Genomic DNA, 22,765 nt, shown 5'->3' with positions numbered 1-22,765 from the left:
TGTATATTTTCTGTGGTCTGGGGTCTGTATATATTCTGTGGTCTGTGGTCTGTATATCTTCCGTGGTCTGGGGTCTGTATATCTTCTGTGGTCTGTATATCTTCTGTTGTCTGGGGTCTGTATATCTTCTGTGGTGTGGGGTCTGTATATCTTCTGTTGTCTGGGGTCTGTATATCTTCTGTGGTCTGAGGTCTTTATATCTTATGTGGTCTGTATATCTTCTGTGGTCTGTATATATTCTGTGGTCTGGGGTCTGTATATCTTCTGTGTTCTGGGATCTGTATATCATCTGTGGTCTGGGGTCTGTATATCTTCTGTGGTCTGTATATCTTCTGTGGTCTGGGGTCTGTATATATTCTGTGGTCTGTATATCTTCTGTGGTCTGTGGTCTCTATATCTTTTGCGGTCTGTATATATTCTGTAGTTTGGGGTTTGTATATCTTCTTTGGTGTGGGGTCTGTATATATTCTGTAGTCTGGGGTTTGTATATCTTCTGTTGTCTGGGGTCTGTGTATATTCTGTGGTCTGTATATCTTCTGTGGTCTGAGGTCTTTATATCTTCTGTGGTCTGGGGTCTGTATATCTTCTGTGTTCTGGGGTCTGTATATCTTCTGTGGTCTGGGGTCTGTATGTCTTCTGTGGTCTGTATATCTACTGTGGTCTGGGGTCTGTATATATTCTGTGGTCTGTATATCTTCTGTGGTCTGTATATCTTCTGTGGTCTGGGGTCTGTATATCTTCTGTGGTCTGGGGTCTGTATTTCTCTGTGGTCTGGGGTCTGTATATCTTCTGTGGTCTGGGGTCTGTATATCTTCTGTGGTCTGGGGTCTGTATATATTCTGTGGTCTGTATATCTTCTGTGGTCTGTATATCTTCTGTGGTCTGGGGTCTGTATATCTTCTGTGGTCTGTTGTCTGTATATCTTCTGTGGTCTGGGGTCTGTATATATTCTGTGGTCTGTATATCTTCTGTGGTCTGTAAATCTTCTGTTGTCTGGGGTCTGTATATTTTCTGTGGTCTGGGGTCTGTATATATTCTGTGGTCTGTGGTCTGTATATATTCCGTGGTCTGGGGTCTGTATATCTTCTGTGGTCTGTGGTCTGTATATCTTCCGTGGTCTGGGGTCTGTATATTTTCTGTGGTCTGGGGTCTGTATATATTCTGTGGTCTGTGGTCTGTATATCTTCCGTGGTCTGGGGTCTGTATATCTTCTGGGGTCTGTATATCTTCTGTTGTCTGGGGTCTGTATATTTTCTGTGGTCTGTATATCTTCTCTGGTCTGTATATCTTCCGTGGTCTGGGGTCTGTATATCTTCTGTGGTCTGTATATATTCTGTGGTCTGGGGTCTGTATATATTCTGTGGTCTGGGGTCTGTATATATTCTGCGGTCTGGGGTCTGTATATATTCTGCGGTCTGTATATCTTCTGTGGTCTGGGGTCTGTATATCTTCCGTGGTCTTGGTCTGAATATATTCTTTGATCTCTTGAGATCTGTATATAATTATCGCTCTTGGGTTTGCATATATTCTGTGGTTTGGGGACTGTCCATAGCCTTTGGTCTGGGGTCTATATATATTCGAGGACTTATTTGGGGTCTAGAAGTGTTTTGTTTTCTGTATTTCTCCTGGCCTTTCAGTCTAGAATTATTTTGTGTGTGATATAAAGTAAAGTAGGGGCAGCACAGTGGCTCAGTGGCTCAGTGGTGAGCATTACAGCCTTTAAACGCTGGGGACCAGGGTTCAAGTCCCAGGGTCAACATCTGCTCCGTGTTTTTGTGGGTTCCTCCGGCTCCTCCGGTTTCCTCCCACACTCCATACATACTGGTAGTTGATTAGATTGTGAGCCCCATGGGGGACAGGGACTGATCTGACAAGCTCTGTACATCGCTGCGGAATCTGTAGGCGCTATATATAATAAAAGGAATTATTCTTAAAGTGTATAATGGAAAGATTCCATAATTTCCATGTGAAGCCACACCCTTTTGCCAGTTTATAGTGATGGGAATGGCGCTGGTCCACGGGTAACACGTGTCCTCGCCTTGTGTCCGATCTTCTCTCTCTCCGTCATGTGACGCTTTATTAGTTTTTATTTCTTTTTTTCTGCCAAATATTTTCTTACATTTCTGTTTTTATGGATTTGCCCTCTTGAAGGATGTGACCTCTGTGTGAGTGTATGAGGGGGTGCGCTCGTGTGAGACCCCCTGAATAGCGCCCACGTGTTTCTGGGAATACCTCCCTGACAACAATATAAATCACAGCAGAAGGTGTAATAAATGGGGGGGGGATCTGGCAGCGCCCGGAGGAGGTATGAGCCCTGCGCCGCTTATCTCCGCCGCGCTACACTCGCTCGCAGGTGATCAGTGTTGCCTTTGGCTCCTGCGCCACGACTTTACGCTATAATATTTCAGTAACTCGTACATTATATTTTATCTGTTCTGTCATATCCAGACATTGTCCAGTCTCCGAAACCTGAGACGCTTCTGTCATGTAATCCGTCTTCCTGAGTGACCTGCGTGTAACGCAATCCACAGCGGAGGGGATAATGTATACACCGCGACGCCCGCGCTTCCCTCATTTAACCTCTGCGGTGATTGGCCAGATGTAGTAGAGCTAAGACTGTCGTGGAACGGCGCAGCTGTATAACACACGGACAAAGCTTACAGCACCAAATATTACACACACACAACAATCAGAAGATGCATTACACACACAACAATCAGAAGATACATTACACACACACACACACAGCAATCAGAAGATACATTACACACACACACAACAATCAGAAGATACATTACACACACACAGCAATCAGAAGATACATTACACACACACAGCAATCAGAAGATACATTACACACACACAACAATCAGAAGATACATTACACACACACAACAATCAGAAGATACATTACACACACAACAATCAGAAGATACATTACACACACAGCAATCAGAAGATACATTACACACACAACAATCAGAAGATACATTACACACACACAGCAATCAGAAGATACATTACACACACACAACAATCAGAAGATACATTACACACACAGCAATCAGAAGATACATTACACACACACAGCAATCAGAAGTTACATTACACACACACAGCAATCAGAAGATACATTACACACACACACAATCAGAAGATACATTACACACACACACAGCAATCAGAAGATACATTACACACACAACAATCAGAAGATACATTACACACACACAACAATCAGAAGATACATTACACAGACACAGCAATCAGAAGATACATTACACACACACAATAATCAGAAGATACATTACACACACACACAGCAATAAGAAGATACATTACATACACACAGCAATCAAAAGATACATTACACACACACAATAATCAGAAGATACATTACACACACACACAGCAATAAGAAGATACATTACACGCACAGCAATCAGAAGATACATTACACACACAGCAATCAGAAGATACATTACACACACAACAATCAGAAGATACATTACACACACAGCAATCAGAAGATACATTACACACACACAGCAATCAGAAGATACATTACACACACACAGCAATCAGAAGATACATTACACACACACACAGCAATCAGAAGATACATTACACACACACACACACAGCAATCAGAAGATACATTACACACACACACAATAATCAGAAGATACATTACATACACACAGCAATCAGAAGATACATTACACACACAGCAATCAGAAGATACATTACACACACACAGCAATCAGAAGATACATTACACACATACACAGCAATCAGAAGATACACTACACATACACACAACAATCAGAAGATACATTACACACACAACAATCAGAAGATACATTACACACACAGCAATCAGAAGATACATTACATACACAACAATCAGAAGATACATTACACACACAGCAATCAGAAGATACATTACACACAACAATCAGAAGATACATTACACACACAGCAATCAGAAGATACATTACACACACACACACACACAACAATCAGAAGATACATTACACACACACAACAATCAGAAGATACATTACACACACACAACAATCAGAAGATACATTACACACACACAGCAATCAGAAGATACATTACACACACACAACAATCAGAAGATACATTACACACACACAGCAATCAGAAGATACATTACACACACACAGCAATCAGAAGATACATTACACACACAGCAATCAGAAGATACATTACACACACACAGCAATAAGAAGATACAATACACACACAAAGCAATCAGAAGATACATTACACACACAGCAATCAGAAGATACATTACACACACACAACAATCAGAAGATACATTACACACACACAGCAATCAGAAGATACATTACATACACACAACAATCAGAAGATACATTACACACACAGCAATCAGAAGATACATTACACACACACACACAACAATCAGAAAATACATTACACACACAACAATCAGAAGATACATTACACAAACAGCAATCAGAAGATACATTACACACACACAACAATCAGAAGATACATTACACACACACAGCAATCAGAAGATACATTACACACACACAGCAATCAGAAGATACATTACACACACACAGCAATCAGAAGATACATTACACACACACACAGCAATCAGAAGATACATTACACACACACAGCAATCAGAAGATACATTACACACACACAACAATCAGAAGATACATTACATACACACACAGCAATCAGAAGTTACATTACATACACACAGCAATCAGAAGATACATTACACACACACAACAATCGGAAGATACATTACACACACACAACAATCAGAAGATACATTACACACACAGCAATCAGAAGATACATTACACACACACAGCAATCAGAAGATACATTACACACACACACAGCAATCAGAAGATACATTACACTCACACAGCAATCAGAAGATACATTACACACACACACAGCAATCAGAAGATACATTACATACACACAACAATCAGAAGATACATTACATACACACACAACAATCAGAAGATACATTACACGCACAGCAATCAGAAGATACATTACACACACACAGCAATCAGAAGATACATTACACACACAACAATCAGAAGATACATTACATACACACAGCAATCAGAAGATACATTACACACACAACAATCAGAAGATACATTACAAACACAGCAATCAGAAGATACATTACACACACACACACAATCAGAAGATACATTACACACACAACAATCAGAAGATACATTACACACACACACACAATCAGAAGATACATTACACACACAGCAATCAGAAGATACATTACATACACACACAACAATCAGAAGATACATTACACGCACAGCAATCAGAAGACACATTACACACACACAGCAATCAGAAGATACATTACACACACAACAATCAGAAGATACATTACAAACACAGCAATCAGAAGATACATTACACACACACACAATCAGAAGATACATTACACACACAACAATCAGAAGATACATTACACACACACAGCAATCAGAAGATACATTACACACACACAGCAATCAGAAGATACATTACATACACACAGCAATCAGAAGATACATTACATACACAGCAATCAGAAGATACATTACATACACACAGCAATCAGAAGATACATTACATACACACAGCAATCAGAAGATACATTACACACACACAATAATCAGAAGATACATTACACACACAGCAATCAGAGGATACATTACATACACACAGCAATCAGAAGAAACATTACACACACACAGCAATCAGAAGAAACATTACACACACACAGCAATCAGAAGATACATTACACACACAGCAATCAGAAGATACATTACACACACACACAACAATCAGAAGAAACATTACACACACACAGCAATCAGAAGATACATTACACACATACACAGCAATCGGAAGATACACTACACATACACACAACAATCAGAAGATACATTACACACACACAGCAATCAGAAGATACATCACACACACAGCAATCAGAAGATACATTACACACACACACAACAATCAGAAGATACATTACACACACACAGCAATCAGAAGATACATTACACACACAACAGTCAGAAGATACATTACATACACACAGCAATCAGAAGATACATTACACACACACACAGCAATCAGAAGATACATTACATACACACAGCAATCAGAAGATACATTACACACACAGCAATCAGAAGATACATTACACACACACAGCAATCAGAAGATACATTACACACACACAGCAATCAGAAGATACATTACACACACACAGCAATCAGAAGATACATTACACACACACAGCAATCAGAAGATACATTACACACACACACAACAATCAGAAGATACATTACACACACACAACAATCAGAAGATACATTACACACACAGCAATCAGAAGATACATTACACACACACACAACAATCAGAAGATACATTACACACACAACAATCAGAAGATACATTACACACACAACAATCAGAAGATACATTACATACACAAACAACAATCAGAAGATACATTACACACACAACAATCAGAAGATACATTACACACACAACAATCAGAAGATACATTACATACACAAACAACAATCAGAAGATACATTACACACACAACAATCAGAAGATACATTACACACACAACAATCAGAAGATACATTACACACACAACAATCAGAAGATACATTACACACACACACAACAATCAGAAGATACATTACACACACAACAATCAGAAGATACATTACACACACAACAATCAGAAGATACATTACATACACAAACAACAATCAGAAGATACATTACACACACACACAGCAATCAGAAGATACATTACACACACAGCAATCAGAAGATACATTACACACACAGCAATCAGAAGATACATTACACACACACACAACAATCAGAAGATACATTACACACACACACACAGCAATCAGAAGATACATTACACACACACAGCAATCAGAAGATACATTACACACACACAACAATCAGAAGATACATTACACACACACACAGCAATCAGAAGATACATTACACACACACACACAGCAATCAGAAGATATATTACACACACACACAACAATCAGTAGATACATTACACACACAACAATCAGAAGATACATTACACACACAACAATCAGAAGATACATTACACACACACACAACAATCAGAAGATACATTACACACACACAACAATCAGAAGATACATTGCACACACACAATAATCAGAAGATACATTACACACACACAGCAATCAGAAGATACATTACACACACACAACAATCAGAAGATACATTACACACACACAGCAATCAGAAGATACATTACACACACACACAGCAATCAGAAGATACATTACATACACAGCAATCAGAAGATACATTACACACACACACAGCAATCAGAAGATACATTACACACACACAGCAATCAGAAGATACATTGCACACACACATCAATCAAAAGATACATTACACACACACAGCAATCAGAAGATACATTACACACACAGCAATCAGAAGATACATTACATACACAGCAATCAGAAGATACATTACACACACACACAGCAATCAGAAGATACATTACACACACAACAATCAGAAGATACATTACACACACACAGCAATCAGAAGATACATTACACACACACAGCAATCAGAAGATACATTACACACACAGCAATCAGAAGATACATTACACACACAGCAATCAGAAGATACATTACATACACAACAATCAGAAGATACATTACACACACAGCAATCAGAAGATACATTACACACACACAGCAATCAGAAGATACATTACACACACACACAGCAATCAGAAGATACATTACATACACATAAATCAGAAGATACATTACATACACAACAATCAGAAGATACATTACACACACAGCAATCAGAAGATACATTACACACACAGCAATTAGAAGATATGTTACACACACACAGCAATCAAAAGATACATTACACACACAGCAATCAGAAGATACATTACACACACAACAATCAGAAGATACATTACACACACAACAATCAGAAGATACATTACACACACACACAGCAATCAGAAGATACATTACAAACAACAATCAGAAGATACATTACACACACACACAGCAATCAGAAGATACATTACATACACACAGCAATCAGAAGATATATTACACACACACACAATAATCAGAAGATACATTACATACACACAGCAATCAGAAGAAACATTACACACACACAGCAATCAGAAGATACATTACATACACACACAGCTATCAGAAGATACATTACACACACACACAATAATCAGAAGTTACATTACATACACACAGCAATCAGAAGATACATTATACACACACAGCAATCAGAAGATACATTACACACACAGCAATCAGAAGATACATTACACACACACACAATAATCAGAAGATACATTACATACACACAGCAATCAGAAGATACATTATACACACACAGCAATCAGAAGATACATTACACACACAGCAATCAGAAGATACATTACACACACACAGCAATCAGAAGATATATTCCACACACACAGCAATCAGAAGATACATTACACACATACACAGCAATCGGAAGATACATTACACACAAAGCAATCAGAAGATACATTACACACACACACAACAAACATAAGATACATTACACACACACAGCAATCAGAAGATACATTACATACACACAGCAATCAGAAGATACATTACATACACACAACAATCAGAAGATACATTACACACACACACACAATCAGAAGATACATTACACACACAACAATCAGAAGATACATTACACACACAGTAATCAGAAGATACATTACAGACACACAACAATCAGAAGATACATTACACACACACAACAATCAGAAGATACATTACACACACACAACAATCAGAAGATACATTACACACACACACACAATCAGAAGATACATTACACACACAACAATCAGAAGATACATTACACACACAGTAATCAGAAGATACATTACAGACACACAACAATCAGAAGATACATTACACACACACAACAATCAGAAGATACATTACACACACACACACAATCAGAAGATACATTACACACACAACAATCAGAAGATACATTACACACACACACAATAATCAGAAGATACATTACATACACACAGCAATCAGAAGAAACATTACACACACAGCAATCAGAAGATACATTACATACACACAGCAATCAGAAGATACATTACATACACACAGCAATCAGAAGATACATTACACACACACACAATAATCAGAAGATACATTACACACACACACAGCAATCAGAAGATACATTAAACACACACACAGCAATCAGAAGATACATTACACACATACACAGCAATCGGAAGATACACTACACATACACACAACAATCAGAAGATACATTACACACACACACAGCAATCAGAAGATACATTACACACACAACAATCAGAAGATACATTACACACACACAACAATCAGAAGATACATTACACACACAGCAATCAGAAGATACATTACACACACAGCAATCAGAAGATACATTACACACACAGCAATCAGAAGATACATTACACACACACAACAATCAGAAGATACATTACACACACACAGCAATCAGAAGATACATTACACACAACAATCAGAAGATACATTACACACACAGCAATCAGAAGATACATTACACACACACACAACAATCAGAAGATACATTACACACACAACAATCAGAAGATACATTACACACACAACAATCAGAAGATACATTACATACACACACAACAATCAGAAGATACATTACACACACAGCAATCAGAAGATACATTACACACACAGCAATCAGAAGATACATTACACACACAGCAATCAGAAGATACATTACACACACAGCAATCAGAAGATACATTACACACACAAAACAATCAGAAGATACATTACACACACACAGCAATCAGAAGATACATTACACACACAACAATCAGAAGATACATTACACACACACAGCAATCAGAAGATACATTACACACACAACAATCAGAAGATACATTTCCCATACACACAACAATCAGAAGATACATTACACACACACACAACAATCAGAAGATACATTACACACACAGTAATCAGAAGATACATTACACACACACAGCAATCAGAAGATACATTACACACACACACAACAATCAGAAGATACATTACACACACAGTAATCAGAAGATACATTACACACACACAGCAATCAGAAGATACATTACACACACACACAACAATCAGAAGATACATTACACACACAGCAATCAGAAGATACATTACACACACAGCAATCAGAAGATACATTACACACACAGCAATCAGAAGATACATTACACACACAGCAATCAGAAGATACATTACACACACAAAACAATCAGAAGATACATTACACACACACAGCAATCAGAAGATACATTACACACACAGCAATCAGAAGATACATTACACACACAAAACAATCAGAAGATACATTACACACACAACAATCAGAAGATACATTTCCCATACACACAACAATCAGAAGATACATTACACACACACACAACAATCAGAAGATACATTACACACACAGTAATCAGAAGATACATTACACACACACACACACAACAATCAGAAGATACATTACACACACACAGCAATCAGAAGATACATTACACACACAGCAATCAGAAGATACATTACACACACAGCAATCAGAAGATACATTACACACACAGCAATCAGAAGATACATTACACACACAAAACAATCAGAAGATACATTACACACACACAGCAATCAGAAGATACATTACACACACACAGCAATCAGAAGATACATTACACACACAACAATCAGAAGATACATTTCCCATACACACAACAATCAGAAGATACATTACACACACACACAACAATCAGAAGATACATTACACACACAGTAATCAGAAGATACATTACACACACACACACACAACAATCAGAAGATACATTACACACACACAGCAATCAGAAGATACATTACACACACAGCAATCAGAAGATACATTACATACACACAACAATCAGAAAATACATTACACACACAGCAATCAGAAGATACATTACACACACAACAATCAGAAGATACATTACACACACAGCAATCAGAAGATACATTACACACACACAACAATCAGAAGATACATTACACACACACAACAATCAGAAGATACATTACACACACAGCAATCAGAAGATACATTACACACACACAACAATCAGAAGATACATTACACACACAACAATCAGAAGATACATTACACACACAACAATCAGAAGATACATTACATACACACACAACAATCAGAAGATACATTACACACACACAGCAATCAGAAGATACATTACACACACAACAATCAGAAGATACATTACACACACAGCAATCAGAAGATACATTACACACACAGCAATCAGAAGATACATTACACACACAGCAATCAGAAGATACATTACACACACACAACAATCAGAAGATACATTACACACACACAGCAATCAGAAGATACATTACACACACAAAACAATCAGAAGATACATTACACACACACAGCAATCAGAAGATACATTACACACACAACAATAAGAAGATACATTACACACACACAGCAATCAGAAGATACATTACACACACAACAATCAGAAGATACATTTCCCATACACACAACAATCAGAAGATACATTACACACACACACAACAATCAGAAGATACATTACACACACAACAATCAGAAGATACATTACACACACACAGCAATCAGAAGATACATTACACACACAGCAATCAGAAGATACATTACACACACAGCAATCAGAAGATACATTACACACACAGCAATCAGAAGATACATTACACACACAAAACAATCAGAAGATACATTACACACACACAGCAATCAGAAGATACATTACACACACACAGCAATCAGAAGATACATTACACTCACACAGCAATCAGAAGATACATTACACACACACAGCAATCAGAAGATACATTACATACACACACAACAATCAGAAGATACATTACACACACACACAATAATCAGAAGATACATTACATACACACAGCAATCAGAAGATACATTACACACACAGCAATCAGAAGATACATTACACACACACACAATAATCAGAAGATACATTACATACACACAGCAATCAGAAGATACATTATACACACACAGCAATCAGAAGATACATTACACACACAGCAATCAGAAGATACATTACACACACACAGCAATCAGAAGATATATTCCACACACACAGCAATCAGAAGATACATTACACACATACACAGCAATCGGAAGATACATTACACACACAGCAATCAGAAGATACATTACACACACACACAACAAACATAAGATACATTACACACACACAGCAATCAGAAGATACATTACATACACACAGCAATCAGAAGATACATTACATACACACAACAATCAGAAGATACATTACACACACACACACAATCAGAAGATACATTACACACACAACAATCAGAAGATACATTACACACACAGTAATCAGAAGATACATTACAGACACACAACAATCAGAAGATACATTACACACACACAACAATCAGAAGATACATTACACACACACAACAATCAGAAGATACATTACACACACACACACAATCAGAAGATACATTACACACACAACAATCAGAAGATACATTACACACACAGTAATCAGAAGATACATTACAGACACACAACAATCAGAAGATACATTACACACACACAACAATCAGAAGATACATTACACACACACACACAATCAGAAGATACATTACACACACAACAATCAGAAGATACATTACACACACAACAATCAGAAGATACATTACACACACACACAATAATCAGAAGATACATTACATACACACAGCAATCAGAAGAAACATTACACACACAGCAATCAGAAGATACATTACATACACACAGCAATCAGAAGATACATTACATACACACAGCAATCAGAAGATACATTACACACACACACAATAATCAGAAGATACATTACACACACACACAGCAATCAGAAGATACATTAAACACACACACAGCAATCAGAAGATACATTACACACATACACAGCAATCGGAAGATACACTACACATACACACAACAATCAGAAGATACATTACACACACACACAGCAATCAGAAGATACATTACACACACAACAATCAGAAGATACATTACACACACACAACAATCAGAAGATACATTACACACACAGCAATCAGAAGATACATTACACACACAGCAATCAGAAGATACATTACACACACAGCAATCAGAAGATACATTACACACACACAACAATCAGAAGATACATTACACACACACAGCAATCAGAAGATACATTACACACAACAATCAGAAGATACATTACACACACAGCAATCAGAAGATACATTACACACACACACAACAATCAGAAGATACATTACACACACAACAATCAGAAGATACATTACACACACAACAATCAGAAGATACATTACATACACACACAACAATCAGAAGATACATTACACACACAGCAATCAGAAGATACATTACACACACAGCAATCAGAAGATACATTACACACACAGCAATCAGAAGATACATTACACACACAGCAATCAGAAGATACATTACACACACAAAACAATCAGAAGATACATTACACACACACAGCAATCAGAAGATACATTACACACACAACAATCAGAAGATACATTACACACACACAGCAATCAGAAGATACATTACACACACAACAATCAGAAGATACATTTCCCATACACACAACAATCAGAAGATACATTACACACACACACAACAATCAGAAGATACATTACACACACAGTAATCAGAAGATACATTACACACACACAGCAATCAGAAGATACATTACACACACACACAACAATCAGAAGATACATTACACACACAGTAATCAGAAGATACATTACACACACACAGCAATCAGAAGATACATTACACACACACACAGCAATCAGAAGATACATTACACACACAGCAATCAGAAGATACATTACACACACAGCAATCAGAAGATACATTACACACACAGCAATCAGAAGATACATTACACACACAAAACAATCAGAAGATACATTACACACACACAGCAATCAGAAGATACATTACACACACAGCAATCAGAAGATACATTACACACACAGCAATCAGAAGATACATTACACACACAAAACAATCAGAAGATACATTACACACACACAACAATCAGAAGATACATTACACACACACAACAATCAGAAGATACATTACACACACACAGCAATCAGAAGATACATTACACACACAACAATCAGAAGATACATTTCCCATACACACAACAATCAGAAGATACATTACACACACACACAACAATCAGAAGATACATTACACACACAGTAATCAGAAGATACATTACACACACACACACACAACAATCAGAAGATACATTACACACACACAGCAATCAGAAGATACATTACACACACAGCAATCAGAAGATACATTACATACACACAACAATCAGAAAATACATTACACACACAGCAATCAGAAGATACATTACACACACAACAATCAGAAGATACATTACACACACAGCAATCAGAAGATACATTACACACACACAACAATCAGAAGATACATTACACACACACAACAATCAGAAGATACATTACACACACAGCAATCAGAAGATACATTACACACACACAACAATCAGAAGATACATTACACACACAACAATCAGAAGATACATTACACACACAACAATCAGAAGATACATTACATACACACACAACAATCAGAAGATACATTACACACACACAGCAATCAGAAGATACATTACACACACAACAATCAGAAGATACATTACACACACAGCAATCAGAAGATACATTACACACACACACAACAATCAGAAGATACATTACACACACAGCAATCAGAAGATACATTACACACACAGCAATCAGAAGATACATTACACACACACAACAATCAGAAGATACATTACACACACACAGCAATCAGAAGATACATTACACACACAAAACAATCAGAAGATACATTACACACACACAGCAATCAGAAGATACATTACACACACAACAATAAGAAGATACATTACACACACACAGCAATCAGAAGATACATTACACACACAACAATCAGAAGATACATTTCCCATACACACAACAATCAGAAGATACATTACACACACACACAACAATCAGAAGATACATTACACACACAGTAATCAGAAGATACATTACACACACAGCAATCAGAAGATACATTACACACACACAGCAATCAGAAGATACATTACACACACACACAGCAATCAGAAGATACATTACACACACACACAGCAATCAGAAGATACATTACACACACAAAACAATCAGAAGATACATTACACACACACAGCAATCAGAAGATACATTACACACACAGCAATCAGAAGATACATTACACACACAGCAATCAGAAGATACATTACACACACAAAACAATCAGAAGATACATTACACACACAACAATCAGAAGATACATTTCCCATACACACAACAATCAGAATATACATTACACACACACACAGCAATCAGAAGATACATTACACACACAGTAATCAGAAGATACATTACACACACACACACACAACAATCAGAAGATACATTACACACACAGTAATCAGAAGATACATTACACACACACACACACAACAATCAGAAGATACATTACACACACACAGCAATCAGAAGATACATTACACACACAGCAATCAGAAGATACATTACACACACAGCAATCAGAAGATACATTACACACACAGCAATCAGAAGATACATTACACACACACAGCAATCAGAAGATACATTACACACACACAGCAATCAGAAGATACATTACACACACAGCAATCAGAAGATACATTACACACACAGCAATCAGAAGATACATTACACACAAAACAATCAGAAGATACATTACACACACACAGCAATCAGAAGATACATTACACACACACAGCAATCAGAAGATACATTACACACACAACAATTAGAAGATACATTTCCCATACACACAACAATCAGAAGATACATTACACACACACACAACAATCAGAAGATACATTACACACACACAGCAATCAGAAGATACATTACACACACACACAGCAATCAGAAGATACATTACATACACACAACAATCAGAAAATACATTACACACACAGCAATCAGAAGATACATTACACACACAACAATCAGAAGATACATTACACACACAGCAATCAGAAGATACATTACACACACACAGCAATCAGAAGATACATTACATACACACAACAATCAGAAAATACATTACACACACAGCTATCAGAAGATACATTACACACACAGCAATCAGAAGATACATTACACACACACAACAATCAGAAGATACATTACACACAGCAATCTGAAGATACATTACATACACACAGCAATCAGAAGATACATTACACACACACAGCAATCAGAAGATACATTACATACACACAACAATCAGAAGATACATTTCCCATACACACAACAATCAGAAGATACATTACACACACAGTAATCAGAAGATACATTACACACACAGCAATCAGAAGATACATTACACACACACACAGCAATCAGAAGATACATTACATACACACAACAATCAGAAGATACATTACATACACACACAGCAATCAGAAGATACATTACATACACACACAGCAATCAGAAGATACATTACATACACACACAGCAATCAGAAGATACATTACACACACAGCAATCAGAAGATACATTACATACACACAGCAATCAGAAGATACATTACATACACACAACAATCAGAAGATACATTACATACACACACAGCAATCAGAAGATACATTACATACACACAACAATCAGAAGATACATAACACACACAGCAATCAGAAGATACATTACACACACAGCAATCAGAAGATACATTACACACACAACAATCAGAAGAAACATTACACACACACACACAGCAATCAGAAGATACATTACACACAGACACAGCAATCAGAAGATACATTACACACACACAACAATCAGAAGATACATTACACACACAACAATCAGAAGAACCATTACACACACAGCAATCAGAAGATACATTACACACACACACAACAATCAGAAGATACATTACACACACAACAATCAGAAGATACATTACACACACAACAATCAGAAGATACATTACACACACACAGCAATCAGAAGATACATTACACACACACAACAATCAGAAGATACATTACACACACAGCAATCAGAAGAACCATTACACACACAGCAATCAGAAGATACATTACACACACACACAACAATCAGAAGATACATTACACACACACACAACAATCAGAAGGTACATTACACACACAACAATCAGAAGATACATTACACACACACAGCAATCAGAAGATACATTACACACACACAGCAATCAGAAGATACATTACACACACACAGCAATCAGAAGATACATTACACACACACAGCAATCAGAAGATACATTACACACACAACAATCAGAAGATACATTACACACACACAGCAATCAGAAGATACATTACATACACACAGCAATCAGAAGATACATTACACACACACAACAATCAGAAGATACATTACACACACAACAATCAGAAGATACATTACACACACACAGCAATCAGAAGATACATTACACACACACACAGCAATCAGAAGATACATTACACACACACAGCAATCAGAAGATACATTACATACACACAGCAATCAGAAGATACATTACAAACACAGCAATCAGAAGATACATTACACACACAACAATCAGAAGACACATTACACACACACAGCAATCAGAAGATACATTACACACACAGCAATCAGAAGATACATTACACACACAGCAATCAGAAGATACATTACACACACACACAACAATCAGAAGATACATTACACACACACACACAACAATCAGAAGATACATTACACACACACAACAATCAGAAGATACATTACACACACACAGCAATCAGAAGTTACATTACACACACCAAATATTACATTCAATACAGGGCATACATATCATACACTCATATATGCCTCAAACATTACACATAATTACATACAATACAGTACATATACCCAATTTAAGAACATCCAACTTACAGACCCTAGTTACAAATAACCCTCTGGAAGTTGATAATTTACTGTACTGTAGTCTCAGGCATGGGGGCCATGAGGTGAGATAAGGTCTGATTACACATCTTACCAGGGACAATACATAACACTGGCTGCAGAGAGCACAGAGCACAGCAGTGTGAGGTCTGATTACACATCTCTCCAGGGACAATACATAACACTGGCTTCAGAGAGAACAGAGCACAGCAGTGTGAGGTCTGATTATACATCTCTCCAGGAACGATACATAACACTGGCTGCAGAGAGCACAGAGCACAGCAGTGTGAGGTCTGATTACACATCTCTCCAGGGACAATACATAACACTGGCTGCAGAGAGCACAGAGCACAGCAGTGTGAGGTCTGATTACACATCTCTCCAGGGACATACATAACACTGGCTGCAGAGAGCACAGAGCACAGCAGTGTGAGGTCTGATTACACATCTCTCCAGGGACAATACATAACACTGGCTGCAGAAAGTACAGAGCACAGCAGTGTGAGGTCTGATTACACATCTCTCCAGGGACAATACATAACACTGGCTGCAGAGAGCACAGAGCACAGCAGTGTGAGGTCTGATTACACATCTCTCCAGGGACATACATAACACTGGCTGCAGAAAGTACAGAGCACAGCAGTGTGAGGTCTGATTACACATCTCTCCAGGGACATACATAACACTGGCTGCAGAGAGCACAGAGCACAGCAGTGTGAGGTCTGATTACACATCTCTCCAGGGACAATACATAACATTGGCTGCAGGGATCACAGAGCACAGCAGTGTGAGGTATGATTACACATCTCTCCAGGGACAATACATAACATTGGCTGCAGGGATCACAGAGCACAGCAGTGTGAGGTATGGTTACACATCTCTCCAGGGACAATACATAACACTGGCTGCAGAGAGCACAGAGCACAGCAGTGTGAGGTATGGTTACACATCTCTCCAGGGACAATACATAACACTGGCTGCAGAGAGCACAGAGCACAGCAGTGTGAGGTCTGATTACACATCTCTCCAGGGACAATACATAACACTGGCTGCAGAGAGCACAGAGCGCAGCAGTGTGAGGTCTGATTACACATCTCTCCAGGGACAATACATAACATTGGCTGCAGAGAGCACAGAGCACAGCAGTGTGAGGTCTGATTACACATCTCTCCAGGGACAATACATAACACTGGCTGCAGAGAGCACAGAGCACAGCAGTGTGAGGTCTGATTACACATCTCTCCAGGGACAATACATAACACTGGCTGCAGGGATCACAGAGCACAGCAGTGTGAGGTATGATTACACATCTCTCCAGGGACAATACATAACACTGGCTGCAGAGAGCACAGAGCACAGCAGTGTGAGGTCTGATTACACATCTCTCCAGGAACATTACATAACACTGGCTGCAGAGAGCACAGAGCACAGCAGTGTGAGGTCTGATTACACATCTCTCCAGGGACAATACATAACACTGGCTGCAGGGATCACAGAGCACAGCAGTGTGAGGTATGATTACACATCTCTCCAGGGACAATACATAACACTGGCTGCAGGGAGCACAGAGCACAGCAGTGTGAGGTATAGTTACACATCTCTCCAGATGTAATACATAACACTGGCTGCAGAAAGCACAGAGCACAGCAGTGTGAGGTCTGATTATACATCTCTCCAGGGACAATACATAACACTGGCTGCAGAGAGCACAGAGCACAGCAGTTTGAGGTACGATAACACATCTCTCCAGAGACATTACATAGCAATAGCTGCAGAGAGCACAGAGCACAGCAGTGTGAGGTCTTATTACACATCTCTCCAGGTACAATACATAACACTGGCTGCAGAGAGCACAGAGCACAGCAGTGTGAGGTCTGATTACACATCTCTCCAGGGACAATACATAACACTGGCTGCAGAGAGCACAGAGCGCAGCAGTGTGAGGTCTGATTACACATCTCTCCAGGGACAATACATAACACTTGCTGCAGAGAGCACAGAGCACAGCAGTGTGAGGTCTGATTACACATCTCTCCAGGGACAGTACATAACACTGGCTGCAGAGAGCACAGAGCACAGCAGTGTGAGGTCTGATTACACATCTCTCCAGGGACAGTACATAACACTGGCTGCAGAGAGCACAGAGCACAGCAGTGTGAGGTCTGATTACACATCTCTCCAGGGACAATACATAACACTGGCTGCAGAGAGCACAGAGCACAGCAGTGTGAGGTCTGATTACACATCTCTCCAGGGACAATACATAACACTGGCTGCAGAGAGCACAGAGCGCAGCAGTGTGAGGTCTGATTACACATCTCTCCAGGGACAATACATAACACTGGCTGCAGAGAGCACAGAGCACAGCAGTGTGAGGTCTGATTACACATCTCTCCAGGGACAGTACATAACACTGGCTGCAGAGAGCACAGAGCACAGCAGTGTGAGGTCTGATTACACATCTCTCCAGGGACAGTACATAACACTGGCTGCAGAGAGCACAGAGCACAGCAGTGTGAGGTCTGATTACACATCTCTCCAGGGACAATACATAACACTGGCTGCAGAGAGCACAGAGCACAGCAGTATGAGGTCTGATTACACATCTCTCCAGGGACAATACATAACATTGGCTGCAGGGATCACAGAGCACAGCAGTGTGAGGTATGATTACACATCTCTCCAGGGACAATACATAACATTGGCTGCAGGGATCACAGAGCACAGCAGTGTGAGGTATGGTTACACATCTCTCCAGGGACAGTACATAACACTGGCTGCAGAAAGTACAGAGCACAGCAGTGTGAGGTCTGATTACACATCTCTCCAGGGACATACATAACACTGGCTGCAGAGAGCACAGAGCACAGCAGTGTGAGGTATGATTACACATCTCTCCAGGGACAATACATAACATTGGCTGCAGGGATCACAGAGCACAGCAGTGTGAGGTCTGATTACACATCTTTCCAGGGACAGTACATAACACTGGCTGCAGAGAGCACAGAGCACAGCAGTGTGAGGTCTGATTACACATCTCTCCAGGGACTATACATAACACTGGCTGCAGAGAGCACAGAGCACAGCAGTGTGAGGTCTGATTACACATCTCTCCAGGGACTATACATAACACTGGCTGCAGAGAGCACAGAGCACAGCAGTGTGTGGTCTGATTACACATCTCTCCAGGGACAATACATAACACTGGCTGCAGAGAGCACAGAGCACAGCAGTGTGAGGTCTGATTACACATCTCTCCAGGGACTATACATAACACTGGCTGCAGAGAGCACAGAGCACAGCAGTGTGAGGTCTGATTACACATCTCTCCAGGGACTATACATAACACTGGCTGCAGAGAGCACAGAGCACAGCAGTGTGATGTCTGATTACACATCTCTCCAGGGACAATACATAACACTGGCTGCAGAGAGCATAGAGCACAGCAGTGTGAGGTCTGATTACACATCTCTCCAGGGACAATACATAACACTGGCTGCAGAGAGCACAGAGCACAGCAGTGTGTGGTCTGATTACACATCTCTCCAGGGACAATACATAACACTGGCTGCAGAGAGCACAGAGCACAGCAGTGTGAGGTCTGATTACACATCTCTCCAGGGACTATACATAACACTGGCTGCAGAGAGCACAGAGCACAGCAGTGTGAGGTCTGATTACACATCTCTCCAGGGACTATACATAACACTGGCTGCAGAGAGCACAGAGCACAGCAGTGTGATGTCTGATTACACATCTCTCCAGGGACAATACATAACACTGGCTGCAGAGAGCATAGAGCACAGCAGTGTGAGGTCTGATTACACATCTCTCCAGGGACAATACATAACACTGGCTGCAGAGAGCACAGAGCACAGCAGTGTGAGGTCTGATTACACATCTCTGCAGGGACAATACATAACACTGGCTGCAGAGAGCACAGAGCACAGCAGTGTGAGGTCTGATCACACACCTCTCCAGGGACAATACATAACACCAGCTGCAGAGAGCACAGAGCACAGCAGTGTGAGGTCTGATTACACATCTAGCCAGGGACAATACATAACACTGGCTGCACAGAGCACAGAGCGCAGCAGTGTGAGGTCTGATTACACATCTCTCCAGGGACAATACATAACACTGGCTGCAGAGAGCACAGAGCACAGCAGTGTGAGGTCTGATTACACATCTTACCAGGGACAATACATAACACTGGCTGCAGGGAGCACAGAGCACAGCAGTGTGAGGTCTGCTTACACATCTCTCCAGGGACAATACATAACACTGGCTGCAGAGAGCACAGGGCACAGCAGTGTGAGGTCTGATTACACATCTCTCCAGGGACAATACAT

This window comes from Engystomops pustulosus, chromosome 5 (assembly GCF_040894005.1).
Source record: "Engystomops pustulosus chromosome 5, aEngPut4.maternal, whole genome shotgun sequence".
In the NCBI taxonomy this organism is placed as follows: Eukaryota; Metazoa; Chordata; class Amphibia; order Anura; family Leptodactylidae; genus Engystomops; species Engystomops pustulosus.
This window is presented reverse-complemented; position numbering follows the sequence as displayed.